This window comes from Choristoneura fumiferana, chromosome 4 (assembly GCF_025370935.1).
Source record: "Choristoneura fumiferana chromosome 4, NRCan_CFum_1, whole genome shotgun sequence".
NCBI lineage: Eukaryota > Metazoa > Arthropoda > Insecta > Lepidoptera > Tortricidae > Choristoneura > Choristoneura fumiferana.
The window spans coordinates 3,261,498-3,277,512 of record NC_133475.1 but is presented as its reverse complement, the minus strand read 5'-3'; positions in this window follow the sequence as shown (position 1 = coordinate 3,277,512).

Sequence of the window (16,015 nt, the reverse complement as noted above, 5' to 3'; positions counted from 1 at the left end):
TGCATTTTATCTGCAAACAGCTTGAGCGGTCTATGAATGTAAATAAATATAAATAAATAAATGTTGTTGGACAATTAACACCAATTAACTAGACCCAAGAGATCTTGTACTTGAGAGGGGGCCTGTGCCCCATGCACATATGGCCAGGTGATGGGCTGAGAGCCAACATCTGGCAAAGACCCACAAACATTCGTATTTTTCATAATATCTGCCCCGACACGGGAATCGAACATGAGCAAGCACGTATGAGACTAACATAGGCCATCGGAGTGTCAAAACTCAAAAATGAAAAAAAGACAATTTTGTAATAAAACTGCAGATCGCCCAACAGCGACCGCTTGAAGCTGTTGACATTGGCTGTTTTAAGCACTCCGTGTATCCGTTTCTGACTGGACATTATGTGTCATGTAAAATGACGTCCTGAAGGATAATTTACACATACCGACTACAAAACTCTAAATAAGTTTCTGTTTTCTGGTGTGAAAGTTTTTTTGAGTGCTTTTATTAGGTGATCCTTCCCGCTCGAAGTGGTGACGCGCCCATTCTTTTCTTTCACCTCGTCGGTAATAGCTGTCAGTATCGCAGGAACTAATGAGAAAAATAATGGACGCGTTATCTGACCCGGCGTCGTTTAGCGCGCCGCCGCCTGCGCATACAAAACTATCACCATATTACAATGTTACCTATAAGGGTTTCATACCTGAAAAAGAAAAACCTCCCCCTTTCACCCTTTTATAAGCTTTTATTTAGTTTCACCTGTCCCGTTGTCAGTCTGTCTGACTGTCTGTCTGTCTTTCTGTAAACAAATCTTGCAAGTTAAATTTGACCAACTTCCAGTTAGTAGTCAATAGTCTTAAAATTTGGAATACTATGTAAATCGCGTGACAATACAATAATCCAGTAGTGATGTCCTGATATTCCAGCCAGCATCGTCTCCGCAGGACGGAACTCTTCAACGGTTAATAGCATCGACTTGAAATTTGGTATGCAAATGTAGTTTGGGTGACAATGCAAATACAGTCAACAAAAAGTACAGTGAGCAAAAAAAAGCTTGTATTAAAATGAAATTTTTATGGTTAGGCTATTTCCATGAAATACCTACGTGGAATCAAGCTAAAATTGATTCATCATCCCAGCCTATATACGTCCCACTTCTGGGCACAGGCCTCCTCTCAGAACAAGAGGGCTTGGGCCATAGTTCCCACGCGGGCCCAGTGCTGCCCAACGAGTGTGGGTTTCGAAAAACTCAGAGGTGCGAGCCGGGGTTTGAACCCACGCCCCTCTGCTTGAGAGGCGACAGGTCAAACCACTAGGCCACCACGGCTTACTAGGCCACCACGGCTTTGAGCTAAAATTGATTGAATGCATTTTATTACTGAAATGTTTTACAACTACGAGTATTTAAATTTACTTAATACTACGTGACGTCAACGGATGATGTTAGTTTGTCTGGCAGCCGGCATCAATCCCCTCCTGCTCGTTCTTATCTGTCCGACCACCTCTTCATTATGAAGATCCCTGCTACTGCTAATGAGTTTCTATTGCCTCCCGTATTTTTCTGCTGTGTATTTATCCTCAACCAGCATCGTTATGACGTCACACGCTCAAATTCCTCTCAGCCCCTATTGTCAATTTTGTGGGTGATAGTTGGGTTTGTGTGATTTGTGTGTATTCTTAGAGTATGGAGGTTAAGGAGCTACTTGAATACATATTTGTTGCATAGACGTAGCCATCGTAAAGTAGCGGGTGAACAAGGTAATTTGTAATTTCATGATTTAAATTCGGGTTTCGTTCCGCATACCTTGATTTTAGAAAAGCTCGATATTTCGGCACAGTTGCACGCGCCAAGATCACGAGACGACGTAACGAATATCGAGCTTCTCTAAAATCAAGGTACGCGGAACAAAACCTGAAATTAAATCATAAAATTAGTACTTACCGCGATAGTCTAAAACATTGTGAGGTTTGTAGTTCATTTATATGATACTAGCTGTTGCTGCGACTCCGTCTGCGTAGAATTCGTTTACCGCTACCCGCGGGTACTATGATTTTTTTGGGATAAAAAGTAGCCTATGTCCTTCCCCGAGACTCCAACTTTCTCCATACCGAATTTCGTCTAAATCGGTTCAGCGGTTGAAGCGTGAAAAGGCAAGAGACAGACCGACAGAGTCACTGTCACATTTATAATATTAAAACATAGTAGGGATTCATTTCATTTTGAAACCTCCCACGCGCGCGTTCCTTAGAAATAGACAGACAGATGGATTAAGTAATAAATCATGATAGTTGCAAATAAGTAGATTCATACATACCTCTGCGTATACTTTTTCCAAATTAAGTTTTCTCCTCGCTCGGCTTGTTATCAGGTATACATTTTAACTGGAGCGACAGTACGGTTATTTATTCATATTGTAGCAACGAAACTTCCATTTCGTGTATTAAGTCAGCATATAAATCAAAAAGATGAGGCGCAAGTGTTAACAGTGAACTATGAAGGTAATAAATAACTCAGGGAGGAATGTAAATGTGTTGGATATTATTTTTGAGACGTTTAGTTTAGTCTCAATGCCAAAGAGTTGAATGTTTATAGATTCTGTATATTTTTAGAGTTCTGTACCTCAGTTCCGGATTTTTGTCTGTCCGTCCGTCCGTCAATACCTTTTTTCTTAATCTCTTAGATCGTATAAAAAAACAATTTTTTTAAGGAAACTGGTTAATTTCTATTAAAAACTAATAATATTCTGAATTGAATCGTACCTTTGGTAGTATATAGAAGAGCATAGTATATTTGTCTAAAAGTCGAAAAATGAGTTAAATCGTACCTACCTTTGGTAGGTAGTCCAAGGGCATAAATAATCTAGAAATCGAAAAATTAGATAATTATGATTTCATTCGTGCATTCATTCATTTATTCAACATACCAGAGTTGGGTATAACTTTAGATTGTTCACGATTTCACCGGAAAAAGGTCGATATCCGGATGTGTCCGGACGTGCTCGGATCAAAGGTTGCGGTCGTCGGGAAACGATTTCTCTTGTTTTGGTTTAGGGGTTTTGGAGTTAAGTTGCAAAGCCCGTCTGACGCGTCAACACTTCGGGAACGTTACGATGTAGACTACGCTTTAATAAAAAAAAAAAAACAAAAACGAAAACCTGACCGCCCTAAGAAACTTAAAAAAAAAATATTAAAAAGAAAAACAATAAATAAGTCCAGCGGTCTAGAACTCTGCTAAGCAAACCAGACTCCAACAGTCGGGACCCATTCAAAATTTGCGACTGGCTCAAAAAATCTCAGTAAAGAGTACTAGCGTCTACTGGTTGCCCGCAACTCTCACGATGTCGTTGTCCACCTAGTGGAAGGCCTGCCAACGCGCTTCGTCTTCCGGTTCGTGGTCGCCACTGGAGGACTTTTCTCTCTTAAGGGTTATTGGTTAAGATTGGTTTTTGGAATCTTTTTGTATTTTTCATTTCAATTTCAATTTTTTTTTGTTACTGTTACGGTCATCCCGTAAAACCCATATCGAAAATACAAACTGAAATATAGATTCACAGAAAAATAAGACCAGCGCTGAGGATCGAACCCAGGTCCTCGGCATTCCGTGCCGCGTGCTATACCGCTACACTACCGCTGGAGAATGGTACAGACACGAATTTCTCCTAAAACCACACACATATCTCAGCCTGTTTGTTTCTTATTTAGTCACTTAAGCAGCGACACTAGCGACATCTATGCCGTAGCCCTCATCGAGAAAATTTCAGCACTCCATTGGAACTAACCGCTCACCCGGACAAGAGATATCGTTATTAAGCAATCAAATTAAGATTGGTTTTTGGACACTTTTGTATTTTTTATTTCAATTCGAATTTTTTTTTCCGAGCCCCTGCCGAGGACCTGGGTTCGATCCCCAGCGCTGGTCTTATTTTTCTGTTTTTTTTCTGTGCATCTATATTTCAGTTTATATTTTCGATATGGGTTATTGGTTAGTTACTTCATACATCCTATCTTAATTCCTACTAATATTATAAATGTGAAAGTTTGTGAAGATGTTTGGATGTTTGTTACTTAATCATGCAATAACGACTGAACGGATTTATATGAAACTTGGCGTACAGATAGACAAAGATTTATATTAAGACATAATATTTTAAGTTCAACCCTGAGGACACTGTCCAAGAACGTTGACGTGTGTGCCTCGATCGGCTCTCAAGATGACGTGTTACTTAACTTCGCTCCCGTTGTGCGAGCGAACGTTGTCCTTTCAAATTGTTACCGTAACCTTTTTTAAGTCAAATTCTAAGACATTTTTATTTATTGCGTTGCCATTGTAACAAGAATCGTGTAAACGGTTGTTGTTGTATATTTCAAAAATTGCACGGGCATAATATACAACACAGTTCAGTTAAGTTGTCGTTTTTTGTTAAATTATTTATTTTTTCACACAAAATTAGTGTTTAATAAATAACTTTAATGTCTAATTAATGTTGTATAGTTGGTACGGAACTCTTCGTGCATGAGTCCGACTCGCACTTGGCCGGTTTTTAGGGTTCCGGAGCCAAAATGGCAAAAACGGAACCCTTATAGTTTCGCCATGTCTGTCTGTCTGTCTGTCCGTCCGTCCGCGGCTTTGCTCAGGGACTATCAATGCTAGAAAGCTGTAATTTTGCACGGATATATACATATGTAAACTATGCTGACAAAATGGCACAATAAAAAACTAAAAATAAGTAGTCTTTTTTAGGGTACCTCCCATAGACGTAAAGTGGGGGTGATTTTTTTTTCTCATCCAACCATATAGTGTGCGAAATATTCAACTTTGAAGTGCAAATTTTCATTAAAATCGAGCGTCCCCCCCTTTAAAATCTAAACCGGTATGTGGAAATTTAAAAAAAAATTGAGGATGGTAGTAAGTATATCAAACTTTCAAGGAAAACTATAACGGTCAAGTTTGCTTGAGAATTATTAGTAGTTTAAGAGTAAATAGCAGCCTAAGGTATAAAATATGCCTAAACTATGGAAGATTCCGTATAAAATACGAAATCCTTAGAAAAATATTACTTATTTTTTTAGTAATGGCTACAGAACCTTATTTCAGGCGTGTCCGACACGCTCTTGGCCGGTTTTTTTTCCTTTTCGGTAGGTACTGAACCCTAAAAATGCTAATAAAATTGAGATACCTGCTTAGTTACTCGTATAACACTGGAAACGCCCGGCGTCGCTTGCGGGGAAACCTCTATGCCAACTATTTAATATCTTCGCTGAGAGATTCTTGCGCTAGGATCCACATTCTTACTGAACCAGGCACTGCTTTGTTAGCTGTTTAAAATTTCTAACTTAAATTTAGTGAAATCTGGTACCTACGGTATTAGATATTCAAAAACAATTTTATACTAATATTAGATATTCTGGCACAATGTTTAACAAGTTTTTTTTACAAACTGTTATTTAACTTACAACGTCCATTACTTATCTAACTTTGTAAGTTCTGAGGGCTTATTGACTAACACACTAAGTGGGTAAGTATAATTCAAAAACGTTTTAACAATAAAATTAAACCGCCCAAAAAACTGAAAAGCAGAAAATAATAAACCTTTTTTTTATTTAACCTTAATCTAGGTACATGTCTTCTCTACTTTATATTAATAACAATAAAAAAAATATACGAAGACGTGTAGACGAAGGGCTACGGATTATCCCGAAACATGTCGAGCTAAACTCGATTTAAGACGTGAGTTATCCGGGTCATTATATTTAATAAAAAAAAATATGCTTAAATTTATTCCTTACAAAAACAGAAGTGTCCATTGTAAAGGTTGCCTGGAAGAGATCGCTCTGAAGCGATAAGGCCGCCTATTGCTTACCTAAGAAAATCTCTATGAATATACTTGTGTTTTCTGTACTGCTTACTGTGTTGGTGTGCAATAAAGATATATTGTATTGTATTGTAATAATTTCATTTATTATTGTGTGAAATTAAACAGAGGCACTATCAATAATATCTGACATGACAGGACAAAGCAATCAAAAATATCCAACATAATTCATATAGGCGTTACAGCGTTTCAGATGTTTTTGCACACTAAGTACCTAATAGGTTCTGGCAACATTAATTTCAGATGTTTTGCTCTTAGGCATAAACTTGAACAAGATCAGGAAACTTTACGTAACATACGAATAAATTTGTATAAGGAAAGATAAACACAAGAATACGAATATACTTATGTACTTCTTGGATACCTATGCGATACAGGTAAGTGTCTGATCGAAACCAGTATTTAAATTAAGAATAGGATCTAAGCGGAAAATTTTGTCGTTTATTTCAATAACCAGTTTTTTTTTATCCCTCTACAGAAACCGAATTTCGGTTTGTGTTTAAACAAAGAATGAAAATACATTTATTCACAACACAAGACATAAAAACAGTATTAAGTACAAACAGACAACACGAAGGAAAGTATGTCTCATTGCGGTTGTGAATCGGACACTGGCTCAGCATAATGCTGAAGCGTTAATAAACACCCCAGCGCTGATTTTCAGCCAGCACCGTTGGTGACCCTCGAAAGATATACCGTTCGTTTACCGAAATTTATCGAGGGCTATCAATTGCATATTTCTACACTTTACTTACTACTGTGCTACTACTTGTATGGCAATTAGCGCATTAGATTCATTTTCCATCTTCCGATTTTATCGTACATAGAGTTCTACGACTATTCCGGGCTGTATTTTGACGGAATCGGATCGGTCGTAGAGCGAAACCGCTCTGAGTAAGTCTGCATTTCTACCTCCTTCTACCTTTCTGAGATCTGCGAGGATGCGCGTTGAGACGAATGTGTTTTTCATGAACTAATAGAAACCGAAGGAAACACCAATAGAAACACTTTATTTCAAGGGTAGGTATACCCTTGTTCCGCTGAGATGTTTGCACTAGAACTGTCCTGTAGCTCTCTCCATAGTTGGTTTATTTATTTATAGATACATGTCACGTTCATTTTGCTTAAATAATATATACATAGAAGTTACATGAATAGGTTATAGTTGCATGTCACCCTGGTAGGGTATATAATGGGTAGTTTCTTATTCTGACTCGTTGCGTGAGTCCAGAACATTTGCAGTTGTCTCCTTACAGTATTTTATTATATCTCAGAATAAATCCACTTTCGCTGGATTATAAGACGGGTTGTAATATTTATTACACGGTCCAGCATCTTGAGCTCTTTGGACTTATGGTCACGGGACGGTTATTGTGCTAGCCATAGCCAGCTTTAGTATATATTTTAGTTATGATATGGTGTTACCTTGCTTGGTTATATAATATCTGCTTAATTAATAATTAACCTAACCAACAAAAAATTGGAAAATCCCGACTTTGTCACTTCAAAGTTCAATATCTCAAAAACGGCTGAACCGATTTTGATAAAACATGTCTAAGAAATCGCTAGAAAACCTGCTTTCAAAATGTTTGAACTACGACATTTTAATATTGAAATAATTAGCAAAACCGAATAGGCAAGATATAGGTTTCACTTACAGTTTGTTCTGGCTTTTACTCAGTCCCAGGGACACATTTAAGACACAATCACAGCACTTTCACAGTTTTTATAAATAATTTAAAAGAGCGCGCGCCGGCCGGCACACATTTTGAGCTGTCAATTTTGCGAGACTGACTGGTAGCGCCGCCGCGCGGGAGAAAGCGGAAAGTTCATTCAGCCAGTATGTTTTTGAAATGTGCAGGAGGTTTTAATGCACATATTACTAATTATATCTGCCCAATGTAACGTACACAAGTACAATGACGCTATTTCACGATATGCCTAGGAATTTCGTGATCTGACGGATTTTACGATCGGCCGCCAACATATGTATAGGTTTGAAAACAAACATACCCTTCTCGGACAGTCTTGCAAAAAAAACACATACAGTCAGAAAGTTCATTGGCCACGGAATCACCGAACATTATCTTACTGCCGTAGTTAAGATATACACCTCTACAAACATTGTAATGACAATACATGTCTTCGGTCTCTCGTAACCATAAATCCGTAGCCAGGCCGAGTCGGGTATCAACGGTAAATCTCCCCAGACTTAACCCCTTAGGCACCATCGATTTACAACCGCGATATACCCATATTTTTTACCCGACTACAGTTGAAAAGAGCATATTGATTCCTTGGGATTTATTGTGTAATGTATTATTAAGGGAATTTGTCGACGACTTTAAAGTTAAATTCGCGTAGAAAGAACGCAAATTCAATTATTGCCCATAAAAAAAGTCTTTACTAATATTATGAATGTGAAAGTAACTCTGTCTGTTACCTTTTCACGCTCCAACCGCTGAACTGTTTTGTATGGAATTCGGTATGGAGATAGTTGGAGTCCCGAGAAAGGATATAGGCTACTTGTTATCCTGGAAAAAATTATAGTACCTAAACGCGGAATAGCGATAAGAGAATTCTACGCAGACGGGGCTGCAGGCAACAGCTAGTAGGTATGCATATAAGGGAGAAGGTACATGCTTACCTAATATATGTATATCTGGCAAAAGGCTCAGTCTCAGTTGAGTTGAAATTCCGTATTATCTCAATTATCTCACACATAAATTCCAAATTTCAATCCAATGTGGACGAGTATCGAGACCTTTCAACCAAATCCAGACGTTTTACCGTTAAAGAATAACAAACGCACACACATAGGCAGACTTATATACTCACAGGCCATTGTATTCTATGTAGATATTATGAATATCATGTTTGAAATAAAAGAAACCGGCCAAGAGCGTGTTGGAAGTTGCCCAGGAAAGGTTTCCGTATCCGTTACGAAAAAATCAAGTACTTAATATTTTGTATTTTGTACGGAATTTTCCATGTAGGTAAATTTTATAGGTTAGACAGCTATTTACTGTTCACTACAAAAAAATCTCAAGCATACTTAGCCTTTATAGGTTTCCTTGTTAACTTGATATATTTACTACAAACATGATTTTTGTTTCAAATTATTCTAACCAAGGTTTACGCTTGATTTTAATGAAAATTTGCGCTTATCGGAAAGTCGTTCTCTCAACCCCCAATGATTTTAAAAGACCTATCCAACGATACCCTACACTATACAAGAGAAAAAAACACCCCACTTTACGTCTGTCTCAATTTTTTTTGTACCATTTTTTGTCGTAGTTGCTACCTACATAGGTATAACATTTCTAGCACTGATAGAGTGTCTGAGCAAAGCCGCGGACGGACAGACAGACATGGCGAGACTATAAAGGTTCCGTTTTTGCCATTTTGGCTACGGAACCCTAAAAATGGGTAAACACGAAATAATTCGGTAGAATAATACTTTATTGATACATCAGAATCAAGCAACATCACGTATTTCATAGTTGGAAATAATGTCAGCTAAATCCTCAACGTACACAATATGATCAAAGACGAAACTTCGCCCACAAAATTGCGGCGGAGCAGTATCGTTTGGGCTAGTATCTACACCAGCCCGTGGATAAATAAAACTGGATTGCGCTTAGTTTATGGAAATTCTCAAAAGTATATTAATAAATATATTACAGGATAAAAAATACAAAAAGATTCCAAAAAAACAATCTTAATTTGATTGCTTAGTAACGACATCTCGTGTCCGGATGAGCGGTTGGTTCCAATGGAGTGCCGAAAGTTTCTGGATGAGGACTACGGTATAGATGTCGCTAGCGTCACTGCTTAAGTAGCTAAATAAGAAACAAACAAGCTGAGATATGAGGTGCATGGGGGAAATTTCCGAAATTTCCCTACTAATATGAAAAAATTCCGAAATTTTGGAAAGTTTCCTTTGGCACATCAGTAGTCGTTTTTGCCAAGTTGTGTAAACTATGGCCTTTCATGCCAATTGTTAACTGGTCCCTAATGACTCTTAATCCAGTTGATTTATGAACGTGAAAATTTGAAGAAATTTCTACCGAGGTTTTTTTAGCGAACGTTAGGAAATAAATTTATTTAATTAGAACATTGTTTTAACCTTTTAGTTTTAAAGGCGTTTATTTTACGCCTCATACCTTCACAGTGAATTAAAGTCCCAGAAATAATTATGAGTCGTTAGCACAAGTTTTTGGAGCCAGCTGACCTTTACCTAAACCGTTAATAGCAAGTTTGATTCCATTTAGTAAATTTAACATTTTCCAAACCTTTTTCAAAAGAACAGACAATAATCAAATAATGAGACGCGTATCGTATCTAATCTAAATTTTGCATAATTAAACCATTGCCAATGTCGTTTAGAAATTCATTTGAATATTCAGGAAAATGAAGAAGACTTGTCAGTCTTGAGAGATATTAACGTTCTAGTTGTACTACCACTTTGCTTATACTAAAGTACCCTGTACCGCCGGCCAGTATCGTTGGGCCACGCGTTAACCGAACCATAGCTAATTTAACTATTCCAGTTTCTGTCTTAGTTGCCATTCTGTTTAGGTATTACTTTAACTTAGTTTCTAAGTTATTGGAGACATCTTTGTACATAAATTTTGCAAGTTCGCGCTATGTATTGTCTTGTTCATGTTGAACGCGTATTATTTATGACCTACTAGAGTTTAATCGCGGCGTCGCGCGCGTAAACTATTAGGTACCATGCGTAATTCTGATGGCAATACAATAATAAATAATTACTATACCCTACCAGGGTTCATGTTAACTTTAAGAGCTTATGTTACATGTATGCAATATATAAATAAATAAATAAATAATTACTATTATTATTGTATAGTCATCAGAATTACGCATAATAAATAAATAAATAATATTAAGCATCGTGTCAATACAACAATAAAGAGAGCGCCGAAATCAAGTTCAAAAATTCCATCATACATAAAGAGATTGTACAAAACGAGCCATTTTACCCGAGACGTTCATATAGCCACTCGAGCCGGTACGGCGAGTGTCGATAGACACGTCGAGGGGAAAATGGTATTAATGCTTGAGTTCCACACTACTTTCACTTTGATAGCGAGGAAATGAAATAGCAACAGTGGAAGCAATATTGTTCACTTGCTATATACCTTTTATTGTTCATGCATTAGTATAATGTTCATAAATTGTTAATTTTATTGATCTATTTCGATTAATTTGGTTGATTTTTAGTTTTATATAAATTAAAAATTATTAAAAAAAATGTACAGACTTTTTTGTTTGTGGCTGTTTACAACTGATTGCCTTGGTCTTAGACGAAGATTTTATTTTATGCACTAGAGCTTAAAAAGTAATTTTATGTCGCCTAGATCTATCGTAAATACGAACTTTACGAGCATGAGAAGTGAAAAAGTAATAGGTATATTGAATTAGGATTTATTTTGCGGAGGCCCATATCAATGAACTAGTTGTAAATAATAACCCCCCGCGATATTAGGTATTTTTAAAGAACGCGAGTGAGCAAAGTAATTGTCTGTAGTTCATAGATAGAAAAGTCATCTTCTATCACCCCAACACACAGCACAGGTCTCCTCTCAGAATAAGAGGGCTGGGGCCGTAGTTCCCACGCGGGCCCAGTAAGGATTGCGAGCTTCATACACACCATTGAATTGCTTCACGGGTTGTTCAGGTTTCCTCGCGATGTTTTCCCTCCCTGTAAAGCTCGTAGTAATTTCGAAAAACTCAGAGCTAGGAGCCGGGGTTTTAACCCACTCACTACCCACTGCTTGAGAGGCCATAGGTCAAACAAGGCCATGGCTTCCCAAAGATTAAGTTTAATCAATCTAGCTTGCATATACAAGTACCATTTAGCCATTAACCAAACAACTACCCAATCACTTTTCGCCCCACGCTTGTTGCATTCCAACGACTTAATTCGTAATACCGTCACGACCCGGTCAATTTATATCGTTCTACGTCGATAATTTTATCAGCCGGTCTCCATTACGTCTGTATTTGGTTAGATTAGTGATGGGACGGTATCGGTAAGGTTTATATCGATGTAATACATACTGCAGTTGATTGCGACGTCAGGGACGGTGACTCAACGGGGCCACGCCGTTTTAAATATTGTGTTTTTATTGATTATAATGGTTGCTGCTGTAGTTTTTTTTAATGCCACGTCAATAATCAATAATTCAATATTGAATGATTGGCAAAGGCAATAGGCAAACAAACGTGCATATTGTTCTCTATTTTCTTTTATTTATATTTTGTATAGTTAAGGTATATTTTTATATACGTTCAATCAGAGAGGGCTTATATTCAATGGGAACTTCAACGCACCATTGAATTGCTTCGCAGGTTTGTGCAGGTTCCTCACGATGTTTTCCTTCACCGCAAAGCTCGTGGTAAATTTCAAATGTGATTGCACATGAATTTCGAAAAACTCTTTTGAACCCACGACCCTCTGCTTGAGAGGCGATAGGTACTTTTTTACTAGGCCACCAGTTAAGGTATATTTATATGTTGTAAATTACTAGATTTGTGTATTGTGAAAAATGTTTTAGCTGTCTAGTTCACTGTTGATGTATACTTTTAACTCTCCTAAATGGTTCCAACGGAAGACCAGCGTCGGCCGCAAGGTTGACATCATGCTGAGTTGGGACCATTTCATGACAAAATTTATTTTCTTTTTTCTTTTTCTTTAATTTGTAAAAAATGTCACGAATAAATGTTTTTCTTTCTTTCTTTCTTTAATAGTTAAAAATTGAACTTTAATTTAATAATGTCATATTTAAAAATGTAATGCCCTGATAATTTAAGTTGTGTTGTCACCATCAACTTACTGTAACGATGTATGTATGGTTAGCCTGTATAGTTTTTAAAATTTTAAATTATGCAAATAGCTGGAAAACGAGCATGCGGGTCACCTGATGGTAAGCGATCACCGCCACCCATGGACACCTACAGCATTATTAGGACGGCGGGTGCGTTGCCGGCCTACAGGGAGGGGGATAGAGGAGGGGGAATGGAGGAGGGAGTTGCGCCTCCGGATCTTCCACTCACTCACCGTACGAAACACAGTAGCAAGACTACTAACTATTTCATGCCGGTATTCAGTGGGAGTGTGGTACTAATCCGGTCGAGCCGGCCCATTCGTACTGCAGCCAGAAAGTGGTTACAGTAAAGCTCTACCACATTTATGTGGGCCCTGTTGTCCGGAATAAATGGTTTTATTTATTATTTTATTTTTAATATGGCGTTACAACGTTGTCCCCTCCCCTTTCTTCCCGTGGGAGCCGTAGAAACCGGCTGAGGGATAATACCAGAAGATGGGCAGCAGCGTCTTCTTGGTAACATCTTATACTACTCTCGCCAACCCTGAGGCGTGTACTACCTCCTCCTCATGATGAGAGAATATGGAGATATACTATAATAAGATCGATAATTTAGATTAGAAGAGTGGCAGTAGGCGGGACACATCGCTCTCAGGATTGATGGCCGATGGGGTCAGAAGGTTCTCGAATGGCGTCCGCGGACCGGGAGACGAGCTGTCGGTAGGCCTCTAATAAGATGGAGTGACGACCTGGTTAAGATCGCGGGATCGCGGTGGATGCGGAAAGCACATGACCGGTCTAAGTGGAGAGCCTTGGGGAGGCCTATGTCCAGCAGTGGACGTCTTTCGGCTGACATGATGATGATAATTTGGATAGCTCTATTACTCGCAAACTTGAGATCTGTGTAGGGTTCAAAACTAGATCAGGTATGATTAACTATTTTTTTTGTTTAAGTATATGTTTATTTAGTTTATTTTTTACTTTTAAGGCTTATTTCTCAAAAAAATAATAAAATATTATTATCTTAATCAGGTACAACCCTCTTCACTAAATTATTTCGACATTTAGAAATAGATACAATTTCATTTGTTTACCTTCAAAAAGATAAAATTTCGATAATGATAAAAATGCGGCAGTTGTCGTCAATTGCATTAATAAAGGTAGAATTTTCTTACATTTCACTTTCTCTTCCCTTTTTGTTTTGTTAAATCTTTATTATATTGTTTTGATACATTGTTTATTAGTACCTATATTTTTTGTCATAATTAAACTAAACTAAAATTAATGAGTACGATTACCAATAGTCTGCAAATTTCAAACTACAATACAAGGTGTTTATTAAATAACTGAAAACCTCAGGTATTCCGACAGCCTTTTTAGGATCCCGGAGCCAAAATGGCAAAAACGGAACCCTTATAGTTTCGTCAAGTCCGTCTATCTGTCTGTCTGTCTGTCTGTGTCTGTCAGTCAGTCAGTCAGTCAGTCCGTCCGTCCGTCCGTCCGCGGCTTTGCTCAGGGATTATCCAATGCTAGAAAGCTGTAATTTTGCACGGATATATAGATAAACTATGCCGACAAAATGGTACAATTAAAAATTAAAAATTTTTTTTTAGGATACCCATAAACGTACAGTAGGGGTGGTTTTTTTTCTCTCATCTAACTATAGTGTGAGGTATCGTTGAATAGGTCTTTTAAAACCATTAGGGGTTTGCTAAGACGATTTTCCGAATATTCAACTTTAAAGTGCAAAGCGCCCCCCCCCCCGTCCGTCCGTTTCGCCGTTTCGCAAACAATTTTTTAAAGTTTTTTATTGTACTATTTTGTCGGCATAGTTTATATATATATATAAACTATACACTAACTATAACTGTTTTTAATTATTATTGTATTATATAGATTATAAATAATAATTTTATAATTTTCTTTGACATTGTTTGGTTTCTTTTGATTATTTGTGGTTTGATTAATTTGTTATTCTATTTAATTTGGTGAATAAAAATTATAATTAGTATAAAAAATATATCAGTATCTAAAACAACTTCGCGATACCATATCTCCAACTATTGTAGTTATGTCACTACAACTACTTTTTCTAATTTTTAAAGTTGACTGATACGCTGACTAAAATGAGACCATGTTATCCATACCTTTGTATTAATCCTTATCTAAATAAATAGTTTCATAACTATACATAAAAATTATATATATAAACTTTATATATATATCCATGCAAAGTTACAGCTTTCTGGCATTGATAGTCCCTGAGCAAAGCCGCGGACGGACAGACAGACAGACAGACATGGCCATTTTGGTTCCGGAACCCTAAAAACGGACACAACCAGTTTTAAAGTGTACTGTATTCGATATTACTCTAGATTCTGATCAAACTACATTCAGTTTTCACTTCCCTAATCAATTAATTGGTACTTTTATATTCTCCATTTTACCCACGATCATTCATTATGCTTGAATATGCGTCAAAAGAGCGGGAGTAATCACGGTCCATATCCCTTTAAAAATGCCACTACCATTTTACAAATAATATTTTGCCACAATCTCCTCACCACTCTACCATCGATCAGTTATACCAACCACTAAATTTAACATCGTGTCAAAATCGATAAAAAATAATGAGTGACTGCATTATCGATAGTTTTATCGATATTATCGGCGCAGGGACTGTAATGGATTTCTGACGTCTGGATAAATGATAGATCGCGCCCGATGCATTACCTGTACAAGCTGGAATATACCGGAATAAACCGCCTTTAGTGTGTTTTGTGATATCCAAAATATTTTACCGCTTCATATTGTTCTATCTATTAGATACGGATTAAATGAATAAATTTATTTCGCTTTTTTGCGGAAGACCGAGGTCTAATTATGTAAAATAGACGGGTTTGTCTATAGTTATCTATATCTACATAATGTTTCTGAGCGTGGGTTATATTCATGGTTCGAGTCTTCTCGCATAACTAAGCTACTTTTGTTTTGTAACATTTTCAAATAACTTGAATTTAGATAATTTATTGATCCTCAAAATTTAAGTATATCGGACAAGGCGGCGGCTATTAAAATGATTTAGGACACGTTACGTTATTTGACATCTCTTAGATAAACATTCAGCAATGTTCTGTTAATTTTGTGTTGTATCGCATACATTGAAAATTACATTTAATCTGTATGCATTTAATCCGTGTGGTGTCGCGTTAGAATTACACCTCTCCATTTCATCATCCGTGGATGTCGTAAGAGGCGACTGAGGATATAGGTTAAGGTATACCGTAGGCG